The 13724-nt window shown below is 55.1% G+C and overlaps 1 protein-coding gene across 1 annotated transcript in view; it reads right to left on the bottom strand.

Annotated features, from left to right (window-relative positions):
• Window positions 1-13090, bottom strand: part of SRRM3 (serine/arginine repetitive matrix 3) — a 171499-nt gene extending 158409 nt beyond the window's left edge. The window contains exon 1 of the mRNA XM_050929110.1: window positions 12882-13090. The gene's annotated coding sequence lies outside the window, so the exon portion shown is untranslated. The remainder of the gene's footprint in view (window positions 1-12881) is intronic.
• Window positions 13091-13724: the final 634 nt, after the last annotated feature.

The following is a 13724-nucleotide window of genomic DNA, read 5'->3' as shown; positions in this document are numbered from 1 at the left end:
GCAGAGCAAGGTCTCGTGTACCTCCCGACCCATTGCACAGCCCCGCAGCACTAGGCACAGTCCGGCCTGCCACGCGCTGAAGCCGTCAGTGTCCTCCTTCGAGCACTAAGATATCAAGGGGCTGGATTACAGAGCTCCGGTAGGGACCCTATTGTCTTTCCATGGGTCGCTGCTTAGCAGGTCCATCTTGTTGAGCTAGTGAGCATGCAATGATGCTGCATGGTTAGCGAGGGGTTAACAGAGTCGGTAGCGTTAATGGGGGAGGTTGGGGGCTCACTCTCCTGTCTCGCCCAGCTAGTGTGGTGGTAACACGCTGCTCTGACTAGCCCCGGCTCTGCCTAAGACATGGGGCAGTCCCCAGTCCTGCAAGGAGGGCGAGTCCTTTAGCTCCCAAGCTGACCATGCAGCTTGCAGTTCAGTGGACCCTGGCCCGTGCTCTGGGCTAGCCATCAGGGTAGTCCACATGCTCCTGCAATTGGACAGAGAAGGGGGTTGGGGAGACAGGTCACCCCCTCCCCACCAGCAGAAAAAGCAAGGAAATATCTGTGCTACAGGCCAGCCTACAACAGGAATCACTAGGGCACAGCCCCCCCTTTTGGCAGGAAACTCCCCTTCCCCCACTAAATTCCCCAACAGCACAGAGCCCCTTCCGCCACTCCCCAATTAGTGCCCAGAGCCTCCCTCCCTGCCGTGACATGTTAAACAATGCTACAAAGGACAGCGAGCCTCACGTCTGACCCTGGTTACGGCACACATGGACAAGCTGTGTCCACACAGCATTCCCCCCACCCCCCAATGCAGCCACACCACACCCACGCTTCCGCCTTCGCGGCCACGGCGCCGCCTCACCAGGGTATGCTTGGAAAATCTGGGCAGCTCTCCCCTGTGCCTCAGCCAGGGCTGGAGTGCTGGGCAGATGTGCACATCGAGCAGCACTCGCAGGGGAGAGCTGGGGAGGACGACTGGGCAGCCCAGGTATCCAGGCAGGGCTAGAGAGCCCCAGAGCCACTGCAAAACACAGTGATATGCCCTTGCAGGGAACACAGCGAGGGTGTGTGGCCTAGTGGTTACAGGCACAGCACTGGGGAATCTAGGTGTCTACACCCAACTCTGTCGCTGGCCCCGTGTAACCTGGAGCAAGTCACTGCATTTTGCTGCGCCTCTGTTTTTCCCAGCTGTAGGGAAACCGGTCTGCTGTGCAGGCGTTGTTTGTGTAGCCTCTTCCCAGCCAGGCAGGTGCACGGAGGTATTGTAATTAATGGGCTCCCGTATTTCCTTCTGCACAGCAGGTGGCCTGCCAGTCCCACCCCATCCCAGGGAGTCTCCACCCCCTCAGCTGCCACATCCCCTAGCAGCAGCAGCTCTCCGGGCTGACGAGTGGACGACATGCCCCAAAAAGCCAGCGCCGCAAATAAGAACTTCAACTCCCATAGGGGGCAGCGGAGAGAAGCATGAGGGGGGCAGGACGCCAGACCCCCAGGTGACATCTGCGCCCCAAATGCCAACTCCCAGCCCCATCATCAGTGGGAACCACGGGACCTGCTCTTTGGTGGGTTTCGATGGGGTGCCGTGAGCACAGACCTCCGTAGTGACACGGACAGCATGCACTCCCCGGGGAGCCTCCTGATGCAGCCACATGTTTACTCAGCAAATATTGGCTACCCGGGGTTAACAATTCATAAATGGCACTGAAACGAAACAACAAACCAACCGACAGCCTCCGGGCAGGTTCTGGGACTGCTAGGGCACCGGGCAGTGAGCACCGGGCCGGGGGCAGGAAGGAGGGCCCAGCCTTGTCACTAGGAGGAGCTGGGGTCAATTCCTGGCCCTGCCCCAGATTCCCTGTGGGACCCTGGACATGTCACTCACTCTGGACTCAACTCCCCAGCACATCTGTGAAATGGGGATGATGTGCCAGCCTTTGTCTGTGTACATTGTGAGCTCTGTGGGGCAGGGCCTCTCGCTCGGTATATGTGCAGCACCTAGCACAATGGGCCTGGTAGGGACACTGCAATAATACCAAAAGGCCCCTCCTGCTAAGCCCTTGGTGGGCCAGCAGTCAGGGATGCCTCCGTGCTTCTGAGCGCCTGGGGCGCGAGCCTTTCATACTCCCCGCTGCCCACTTACAACAGGGCCCCAGTCTCGGCCAGGCCCTCTAGCTCGGACCAGAAGAGGAAGAGTAACACTCGATAAGGGAAGCGAGGGTGAAAGGGGCCAGAGGTCTCTGTAGAGCATCCTCTGGGGCAGAGGGGAGCTCTGACCTAACGGGGAACCCTCTGGCCCATCGTTTCACAGGATGGGATCTCGGGGCCCGCACAGAGAACAACGGGCAACATGGCACAAGAGTTCACTCGTGAAGCCTAAAGTAGGGCAGAGGGGGAGAAGTTCCCACCAGACAGGGCTAACGTGACCCCTCAGGATAGGGGTAATGGGGGGTCCCCTCGGGACAGAACTAACTGGGGTGGGTGGAGGATTCCCTCGGTATATGGGCTAATGGAGGGACTCTCTTGGGACAGGGATAATGGGGTCAAGTGGGGGGCTCACAGAGGATATGAATAATGGGGGAGCTCCCTCAAGACAGAGCGAATGGTCAGGTGGGAGGGCCCCCCCAGGATGTGGCTCCTATGGGACAGGGCTAATGGGGTCAGGTGGGGGGCTCACAGAGGAGATGAATAATGGGGGAGCTCCCTCAAGACAGAGCTAATGGTCAGGTGGGGGGCTCCCCCAGGATGTGGGTAGTGGGGGGCTCCCGTGGGACAGGACTAATGGGGTCAGGTGAGGAGGGGTCTCCCTCAGGACAGGGGACCAGGTCTGCAGCCAGGTGAGCTGGGGAAAGCTCCCCTCCCACCCTTGTCCCTCTCCGAGTGCCGCTAGCAATCACAAGCTGGTGTGCCGCGTACGAAAGCCCCAGAGAACAGTCTGCTGGTGCCATGGTAACAGGGCAGCCTCTCAAGCCCGAGCTGTTCCCCAGACTCGCTCCAGCCCTGGCACACACAGCTCCCACTGGCCCCGGTGCCCCCGGCGAGACCCAGCTGCGTCTTGCCTGTACCACCAGCAAGCCGCCGGCCCTCGCACCTGCCCATGCCAGTCCGGGAGGGGAGCGAGGCCCATCGCAAACCTGTCCTCGGAGCTGCTGAATTGCCAGCATTATGCACCTCGGCAGGAGCTGGTCCAGACGACACGGGATGGCAGGAATGCAGGGAACACCTGCTTCCTGCCTCCCCCCTTGGCTGCTCCTCGCCCCTCACGCCAGGCCTGCCCGACTTCACTCCAGCAGGTGAGAGAGCCAGAGGGGCCCAGAGTTTAAGGCCAGATGGGGCCACCAGAGGGATCTCGTTTGACCCCCTGTCCAACACAGTCCACCACCCCTACCAGCACCCGCACACTAACCCCAGCAGCCAAAGGGAGACCACGTCTCACAGCCCCCAGGAGACTAGAGTATTATGTGGCACAGGCCAAGGGCAGCAGTGCCTGAGGCTCCCGCAATGGCAGGGAATTAAGTGAGACAGAACCAGATAATCCCAGCAAGTCACCACCCACCCCACTACAGAGGGGGGCGAACATCCTCCCTCCCCGCCCCCAGTCACTGCCAATCTGACTTGGGGAACCCACATGGCAACCAGTTAGACCCTGAGCATGTGTGCAAGAATCAGTCAGCCAAGCCCTCCTGCCCAATGTCCCCTCTCCAGCCATGGCCGTTCCTGATGCTTCAGAGAAAGGAGATTAAAAAAACCCCAAACCAGAATACGCCGGGGCAGGGGGATCCCTACCAGGAGTTGGTTGAAATCACAAAACATGTGATTTAGGAACGGAAGACAAACAGGAAGTGAGCCCCAGAGCTGCTGCCTCCTACCTTCACAGGCAAACCCGTTACACAATCACGCTCAGAAATCTGCCCAGCTCTCTCTCAAAACAAATCAAGTTCTCTCCCCCACAACGCCTACTGAGCAGCTCTTCCAGAACTTCGCCCCTCTGGTGGTTAGAAACTTTCTTCTAAATTCCAACCTTTGGATCGTGCTGGGGCACATGGCCCAGCTCCTTCGCAGAGTGTCACAAGGTGCCTCTTGCCAGAGTACCACCCAGGGCTTACACTAGCCATTCACCTGCAGATTTCTGGGGTCCAGCGGCTACATGGGATAGTGGGCTGGCAGCTCTCAGTCCAATCACTGTGCTACAAAGCCTGACTCAACACAACTAGGAATCTCTGCTCCACAGATGCCAGGAAGGGAATAGTGGGGTGGGGGGGAAGGACAGGCTAGAGGGGCATGGGCAGAGCTGGGGAAAGGCCAAGGATGGATTTGGTTGGGTTTAGCATACAGGTGCCAGGTGGTGTACAGCAGATGACCTGGATGATCAGGCCTTAAATGCTATGGACTCACAGGGGGGCTACAGGACAGACAGGCATGAGCACAGCTTTTTGGGGGGCCCAGGACTGCAGCAGCAGGGGGTGCTGAAAGTCCAAACAAGTGCATTATGGCAGAGCCATGGAGAATGGGGCAGTGCCATGGGCCGAGTATGAACTGCATCGACAGAGCTGGGATGGAGAGGCCTGGCATAACACAGTGTTTCCCCCAGATTCATTTGCCCACCTCTCTCTCTCTCCTTTGGCTGCCCGCCTGGGGCCAGGGGTGCATGGAGTCCCCTCCTCCCCAGGTGTGCTTTGCCTCTCTCCCAGCCAGCTGGAGGATACACCAAGTGCCAAAGAAGGGACAGGAAATGGTAAAATGATCCTGTGCAAATAAACCCCCCTCAGCTTCTTCCTGGGAAGTTGCATTTTCCTTGCCTGGAGGAACTGAGAGGTGACTGTTGAAGCGTATGAGGGACAGAGTCCGCAAGGCTCCTTTAACTTGAGGGGAGACATTCAGATTTGTACCAGCTGAGGAGCTCATCCTTGCTCCCCTAACTGCCAGACGCAGCCGGCACTAGCAGCAGGCAATCTCCCCAGCACTGGAATCAAGGACTTCACAGCGAGCGTGGGCATTGGTCAAGTCTCTCCTGAGCGCTAAACACCACAAGTGGGCACTGTCCTTACTGCAGAATCTTTCCATGGGCTCCCGGCACATCCTCACGTCCTGCAGTGACAACTCTCTTCAGAGCGCCTGGGATGTCAAACACTAAAAGCACCCCGGTTGTTACTGGACATGGCAAAATGACTGGCCCTTGCCCTCAGAGCTGTCAGTACAAACGGCTTCTTCTATCCCTCCCCATAGTGACTGTCTGGAACCAGCCCTGTGTACCCAAGTGCCATCAGTCATGTGACTGCATCTCTGCTCTAACTGGGCAAACCTCCCATCCCAAAGGCCTCGCTGAGCATTCTCACCAGCTCAGTTTAAACCCAGGCTTCGGTTCCAATCCACGAGAACCACGCTGGCAATGTCTACCTTTAAAACACAGCGGCACAGATACCCCACCACAGCAACGGGAGGGCTTCTCCTGCTACTGTACTTAATCATAGAATATCAGGGTTGGAAGGGACCTCACGAGGTATCTAGTCCAACTGTCTGCTCAAAGCAGGACCAATTCCCAAGTAAATCATCCCAGCCAGGGCTTTGTCAAGCCTGACCTTAAAAACCTCTAAGGAAGGAGATTCCACCACCTCCCTAGGGAACCCATTCCAGTGCTTCACCACCCTCCTAGTGAAATAGTGTTTCCTAATATCCAACCTCGACCATCCCCACTGCAATTTGAGCCCATTGCTCCTTGTTCTGTCATCTGCTACCACTGAGAACAGCCGAGCTCTATCCTCTTTATCCCTTCATGTAGTTGAAGGCTGCTATCAAATCCTCCCTCGCTCTTCTCTTCTGCAGACTAAATCCACCTCCCCGAAAGGCAGCAGAATTCTTCTGTCCACACTGGGGGTTAGGTCAGAACAGCTACATCTGTCAGGCTGTGGATTTTTCATACCCCTGAGGGACACAGCTATGCCAAAGTAAGTTCCCAGAGGAGACCAGCCCTGAGCTTTGCAGAATAGCCATGGGGTAATTCCTTTGATGAACACAGAAGCTCCTCAAGTACTGGACTAACGCCTCACACCTGTTCTTGGACACACACAAGAACATGCACATGCACATGATGGACACACTCTTGGGCACGCCTGCATGTGGTGTGCACACACAGACATGAACTTATAGATGCACATGGTCTACATACTTGTGTGCAGCATGGACGTGACATACACACGTGCCCACATGCAAGTAACACGCGGCTCGTGCCTCCCCCAGAAGAGGGATGTGAACATTAGCAAAGCACCAGGGAGTGTGGTGTAGAAGTGCTACAGGGCCAGTGGCAGAGAGTGCCAGCAACTCCAGCTGGGAGCATGCAGCACCTCCGAGCTCAGGCCCCTGACTTGTTCCATTGTTTGCGCTCAGGCCCCAGTGCAAACAAGCCCTGGGAAATGCCTGGCTGGCCAGACATGGCAGGGGCAGCACAGCGTGACATGGGGAAACTGTTCTCCTGCTAAGTCAGGGTGAAACCCACTGTACCCAGGCCTCACTTCAGAGCAACGCTGATAACCCGCAAAAGCAGCTGCTTCCTGGGGATGCTGATTCCACTGAACTGGGATGCTGGGCCCCAGGGGAGCCACGGCAGGGGTATTTGAAAGCTGTAGAGGTTGTGGGAGGGAACACAGACCTTTTCACTTCTAGGTCAATAACTCAAATCCAGGGCAGGTCTTGGGCAGCTGGCAGCCATTCAGCAGCCTCTGTGAATGAGATGGGGTGGAGGGGGGTCTCTGGTGGCAGAATCTGTCTCTGCTATTGGTCCCATTTCAAGGGGTGACTAGACCACCAAGACCAAGCTACCTTCTTGCGAGACATGGTGGTGGAACTGCTGCCTATCTACTTAGAGCGTCCCTCACCCCCGTAGCACCTTCCAGCCGTTAGTGTCTTTATCCTCGCCACAGGCACGGCTATTAATCCCATTTCACAGATGGGGAACTGAGGCACTCAGTGACTTACTCAGGGTCGGGCAGGGAGTTTGGGGCGCAGCAGGAAGCAAACCCAGGTCTACCAGAGGGCCAGGCTAGAGCTTTAACCACTGGACATTTCTTCCTCCCCCCTGCACAGCATCACTGCCATTCCTGCCCCTGCTGGGCCTGCTCTGTGGCCAACAAGAGGCCTTCAGTCTCCAGGGCCGGCCAGCGAGCTCCCGTCTGCCACGCTTAGTTCCCATGTTGTGTTAAAGGAAGATCTCTGCCCTAGGGAGCTGACACCCTCCCGCCTGGGGGATTTCCGAGCACGGCAGTAGGAGATCAGGGCACACGGACCCCCAGCCCGGCACTCATGTACTGCAGGGGCAGAAGAGAAATTGCTGCAGTAAATTCCACCCGCTGGTGAAAAGACCATGCTGATGAGCTGGGGCTGGGAGGAATAACCTAGCGGGGTCCCTTGCAGCCCAGGATTTCTATCAATTCTGTAATGACTGCTCTCCCTCCATCAACTTTCTGGGTTCTCCTCCGACAAGTGACATAACCCCTTGTCATGCTGAGCTCGGCCCGGGGGTCTGCGTCAGAACAGGCTTGGTGCTGACCTGCCCCCTTCCCAGCAAAACGCTCTTCCCCCTCAGAGGTGGCTCCCATCCTCTGCCCATTGATTACAGTTACATAACAGCGGCGGCTATTCCTGGGCTGATGCCATTATATACCTTTACATGCCACCTGTCAAGAGAGGGGAGGGATGGGATATGCGAGCGGGGGCAGGGAACCCTGGTTTGTACAAGCGGACGCCCTGTAATGATCTCCACGGCTGTAACACGCAGGCTGGCCAGCTGCCAAGCCCCATGTGTGTTCAGAATGGCAGCCGACTCCAGCAAAGTTCTGCCAAGAGCAGGAACACCTGAGCCCCAAAGAAGAGGTGAAGGATGGGCTAGTGGTTAGGGCACCTCACTTCATCATCTGTAAAATGGGGATAACATCACGACCCTACCCTGGGGTGTTGGCAGCAGATACACTAAATGTGGAGAGCTGCTCAGATGCTGTGGTGATGGAGGCCAGATACATACCAGACAGATTATCCTTCCCATTAAACAGGAGAGTGCTCCTAACCCCGCAGCCTTTGACACACATGGGTCATAGTCAGGTTTTTATTTGGAGGTGGGACAGCACCTTGGCCGATTCAGGGAAGCATCCCCCATCAGGGCAGCCTGGAAAGTGCGTAAGGGCTGCCCTGAACTGGGGGCCAAGTCGGGAACTTCAGAGATCCACCCCCTGTGCGCAGTAACACAATGCTGGGGTAGTGAGCGTTGGAGGGTTAGAGCAGAGGGCTCAGAGTTAAAAGGCTCTAACTCGCTGATTCCAAGGCCAGGCGGGACCACTGTGGTCATCTAGTCTTACCTCCTGTATAACCCAGGCCAGAGAACAGCCCCATGAGAATTCCTGTCATCTAAAGCAGACATTTTAGAAAAACACCTAGATTTAACAGTTGCCAGTGATGGAGAATCTACCCCGACTCTTGGCGAGTTGTTCCATTGGTTAACTGAGATGGTGGCCTTGGGGTGGGGGGTCACGTGAAAGAAATGGCATCTTCTTGCCTTTGGTCATAGTGGTGGGTGCTCAGTGCTTCTGAAAGTCAGGCTCTCGCTGTCTCAGGTTGGGCACTCAAAAATGGAGACTCCTCATAGAAAATATTGCATTAATGCCCACCGTGCCTCAGTTTCCCCATCAGTACACTCTGGACTGTGACGTTTGCACACCTACCCTGCTGAGAGACCTAGCTGATGTCTGAGAGGGGTTTTGAAAATAAATCCATGTATAAGTGCTATACTTTCTCATTCTCATCTTAAATCCAAGACCCACTTGTGCCCAGTAATAACACCCTCTTGCACAGTTTGTGGTTTATGGTGGGTAGTAGGGGCTTGCAGTTAGAGCAGGGGCTGGGTTCTATTCCTGACCCATTGTGGGACATGGGGCAAGCCATATGCCAGTAACCTATCAGTCAGTACTACTACCCTTATCAACCCACCAACCCCTATCTGCCAGTGCTGGTACCCTCAATTGCCTACCTAGGCACTTCTCCTCCAAGTCCCTCCATACTGTCCCATGCCACCCTCCTCATGCATGGCAAAGGCTCCTGTCTATACTCAGAAGGCCCCTTAAAACCCACCTCTGCCATATGCTTACACCTCACTCCCATTTGGCCCGGGGTGTGCAAGTGGGGAGCTGGGACTTCTGCTTTCTTGCTAAGCTCGGCTGGATTTATGGGTCTCATCTTCTCGACCCACCCTCAGCCCATTCATCTGTTTCATCCACCGGCCAGGCCTTGGCTGACACGAAGGGTGTGAGCCATTGGAGTCTGTCATTTGTCTGGACAGCACCTAGAACAAATGGGCCCTGGGCCTTAGGTTGGGGGTTCTAGATGCTACTGCAACTACAAATCAGAAACAGCAATAACCCCCTGCTAAGCCGCACTTCCATCCAACCAGCTAACTTCTTTTAAAACCCATTGCTGCCAAATATCAAACCATCAACCATGGTCCCTGCTTCTGTGGCAGGTACATAGAATCAAAACTAATACGCTTCTCTGAGATGAGAACAAATGCTGGGGGGAGGGAGAAGCGGGTACAAAGTGAGGCCATGTCACAGGGTGAGAGCAAAACCAGGCCCGTTAACCCCCCCATGAAAGCACAGACCCAAGGGGGGCAGTGTCAAGAATCAGTATTTGCCCCTTGGAAGAGGAGGACAAGAGAACTATGTTACTGTCCAGCTTAAAAGGGGGAGCTACTCTCCCACTTCCCAGAAAACAAGAAAGAGGAAGCGTTGCCTTCAATGTAAAGGCAGTAAATTCAAAAGCAGTAAGAAGGAAAAAGCACCTTCAGCCTCTGATTAACCCGTGCAGCTCCCAGGGTGCTGCAGGGGCAAAGGGAGCACTGGGTGCTCTCAGCAGCAGGGCCCAGGGGGTGACTGAGCGCTGCTCTGTGAGCCAGGGGAGCAGACTACACAGACCACTGCTGTCAGGAAAGAAGCAGAGTAAATTCACAGGTTTCAAGGGACCATTGCAATCATCTCATCTCACCTCCTGCATTGGGCAGGCCAGGACGGGTCTGACTAGAGAGGTCAGCGGTCTGCTCAATCTGGCACAAGGCAGGACATGGGACTAGATCATGGTTATGGGCTGGCAAAAGGCAGGACCCCAAACAAACAAAGACGGATCATTCGTCTGGTCCGGTCCAGCAGAAGGCACATTATGGGACTAGACAGACAGCGTTATGGTCCAGTGGCAGCTCAGATGGTCACTGATCATAGATTTTAACACCAGAAGGGACTACTCTGGTCATGGAGTCTGACCTGCGCAGCCTCGGCCAGAGCTCATCAGCCACTGAGCCCAGTAACGTGCAGCATCTCTTTCTGAAAAGCAGCCTGTCTGGAATTCCACCACTTCTCCCCTGGCACAGAGAGGAAACGTACAAAGAGGAAAATGTCCTTTTAAGGATGGGCAGATCGGTGTAAAGTTTGCTTTAAAAAGCCCCACGGTCTCTCCCTCGCAGTCACAACCACCTTAAATAAGCCCCACTCGGAAGCCATGGAGGTCATTCAAGCTAGTCACACAGGGACGCGGAGGAAATCTGCAAGACGTTCCTTCTGTCCATAGATTCCAGCCACCCTGTGGCCAGAGATAAGAGAGTCTGCATGGAAGTCCTGGACTTACAAGACCACACGGTTTTCTCTAGGGGAACAGAGTTCTCACTTTCACTCTCCTCAATGGAAGAGCCGTCTGGGGAGCAGTTGAGCCGGTGGCTCATCTGGGAAGGTGAAGCATTTTTCCTTAGAAAAACGAAGGGCTTGCATACGACTCTCCCATCTCTGGCTGGGGATGCTGAGTCTATGGAAGGAAACATCTTGCGTTTTCTCTCTGCCTCCTTCACAGCTAGCTCAGCAGATCCCCTGACACTCCAGGGGAACTTCCTTGGGCTCCCAGCTGCAAGGCGGAGTGGAAGGGTCGTTCAAAGCAGATGCGGGCAGTGAGATCATGGGAGAGTGAGGGAGGGTGTGCATACATGTCAAGGTGTGCATATATGTAAGTTGTCTGCACGTGTGGGACAGGTCATGTGATTATGAAGGGTAGAAACATGCAGATTACAACCCCTGATACCGGGGGTCACTGAGGAAGTTAGGGCCCTTGGCATACACAGCCAGGGCTCAGGAGGAGCTGGAGGACACACACACCCATTTCCAGATGCCAACAGACTCCTGTGGCAAGAACACATCCAAAGGGAAGGCTGGATGGCACGCAGAGGAGCCCTCCAGCCAGCTCACTCGGTCACTAGTTACACATAAGCCGGTCAAACAGCACAGTGCCCACACTTCAGGCTGGCTGGCAAAGGTGTTCTGGTGCATTTCAAAGCCCCAGGATGCTATTGCTAGACTCAGCACCCAGCGCACAGGCCAAGCACAGGATGGGTCTGGATCTCACTATGTCAGACATGCTACCCTGCCAAGGAGCAATCTTCTAAAGCAAAGAGAGGAAAACCTAGATCTCAGAACATGTGTGTGTGTGTGTTCACATTATATATCTACATACATACATCTACCACACACACACACACAGTTCTATCATCTAACACCTCATTCCCCAAACAGTGGTACACACATACCTGTACTGTATTTCTATGGTATCCACTATTGTTACAGCATGACTATATGTTGCCATGGTCAGTGTCTCGATATATTTGCAGGATAATCTCTAACTGTTCCTCACTTACGTAAACTGTTCCGCGGTATCTGTCTTAAAGCCCAATTCTGTAAACCCAAAACATCAGACCATGTTATTTTAAAGAGAAACTGTTGGCCGTGCAAATGAAAAACAAAAACAAAAAACAAAGTCAAACTGCCACCCAAAATTTCCCAGGAAAATGTCAGGCCCCTCCCTGCTCCAGAATGAATTAATTAATGAAAGATCACATGCCAACCTGAAATTTGCTAAACTTCCTCATAGCCACCGCCACTGCTCCAGCCCTCCCACCAGCTAAACTGGAGAGCAGCACACAAAAGCAATTCGAAGAGTCCAGTTCCCCAGCTCCAAGGAGACAGAAGTGCAAGACTCTGCTAGGAAGGCAGTGGGACCCTCTTACCTGCATCCCCATGCCCCCCACTACGCCTCACACGTCCCTCTGGGTTTTTAGAAGAGCTGCTGGCGTTGCTCTAAACTCTTACACCAGGTGAGAGAATCACATTCCAGGTACAAAAAAAAATTCCCGAGCAACATGCTCCTCCGAAGCTGCTGGGGTTTAACCACCACCTAGGGTGAGTGGGGACTATTAGGAGTGAACCCAGGGGTACAGTCTTGGCTTAGCAACCTCTCTCTTTCTTAGCAGGGGAATGTGGTCCCCAGAGCCATTCCATCCCTGCCCACGGGCAACCTTGTTTTCTTTGCTCTATCGGTTCAAGGAGAAGAGCTGGATGTCCTTCTCTCCCGGCCACGATGCAAAGGGGAGCTGTAAAACTGCTGTAGTTAGAAACTGGAGTCTCCCTCTCCGGAGCGTGCGCTTCTCCCGGCTGACATCTCAGCCTTTTTCCAGCGGCGAAGCTGATCTCTGGACCCAGCAAACCTCGGCAGCCTCAACCCAGCCCATTGGTGTAAAGACAGACCCGCAAACCCACGTGCAGGGGAAATATTGTGAATCCGAACACCCGGCCCCCTTTCCCCAGGACTCCTCGGAGACAGAACAACGGCCTCCTCCCCCAGCCCCACCTACACCGACTGCTCCGTGGGAAAGAAAGAAAACAACACTGCATGGCCTTACAAACACACACACAACAGATGGGACTGCAGCCAAAATACAGCCCCCTCCCCCAGCCACGGCTCTGCTCCAAGCAAGGCTTTCGCAGCACCCAGCCCCACGCGCCCCTCTCCCCACCCAGGCCCGGCAGCGGGCCCTGCCTGCCTTACCTCGCCGGAGAATCCTGCGTGCCTGGGCTTGTGCTTTGCAGGCTGGCTGCGTCCCTGCCAGCCTCTGCTGCTGGGTTTGTGCTCGTCTCTCTGCCCTCGTCCCCGGCCGTCCTCGCTCCTGGATCCCGCTCCCTCCTCCCCTCCCCTCCCCACGGGAGGGCTCTGCCCTGCCTCCCACCCCTGTGTGCCTGGATCCCTTCTGCAGCCTGGGCTCAATGCAATGCTGAAATGCTGGACAGCTCAGCACCACTGAGCAGGCCTCCCGTCCCCACGCCAGAAAGGCGCCTGCTCAGCTCACCACATCCTCTGCCACAGGGCCACCTGGAGCCCAGGAGGGGCTGATGCATCTCACACACACACACACACACACACACACTTTTTTGCAAAGGAAGTGTTCACCCACGAAAGCTCATGCTCCCAATACCTCTGTTAGCCTATAAGGTGCCACAGGACTCTGCTGCTTTTACAGATCCAGACTAACACGGTGACCCCTCTGATACCTGACTTTTTGCAAAGCGTGTCACTGGCTGCACCTGACTTTGCAGGGAAGGCTGCGAGGAAAACCGCTGCGCGGTGGGAGTTTTAGGGCAGAAAAGCGAGATTGAGGGAAAATAAGACTCTAGGAATGGAAGTGAGAGAGAGCATGGTTGCCAGAGGCGGAGGCTTTTATGCGACAACACTACAAATTGGCCCCCGGCTGGCAATCCAAATGAAGAGGTCCCACTAAATGCCCACAGGCGCCGAGAGAGAAATGGGATGCAAAATGTTTTTCAGGGCCAACACAAGATAAAGACATGCTATGATAATGGTGCAGGTGTGACGCAGCAGGGAATGGGGAGTATT

The sequence above is a fragment of the Gopherus flavomarginatus genome, chromosome 19, assembly GCF_025201925.1.
Source record: "Gopherus flavomarginatus isolate rGopFla2 chromosome 19, rGopFla2.mat.asm, whole genome shotgun sequence".
Classification (NCBI taxonomy): Eukaryota; Metazoa; Chordata; order Testudines; family Testudinidae; genus Gopherus; species Gopherus flavomarginatus.
This window is presented reverse-complemented; position numbering and strand designations above follow the sequence as displayed.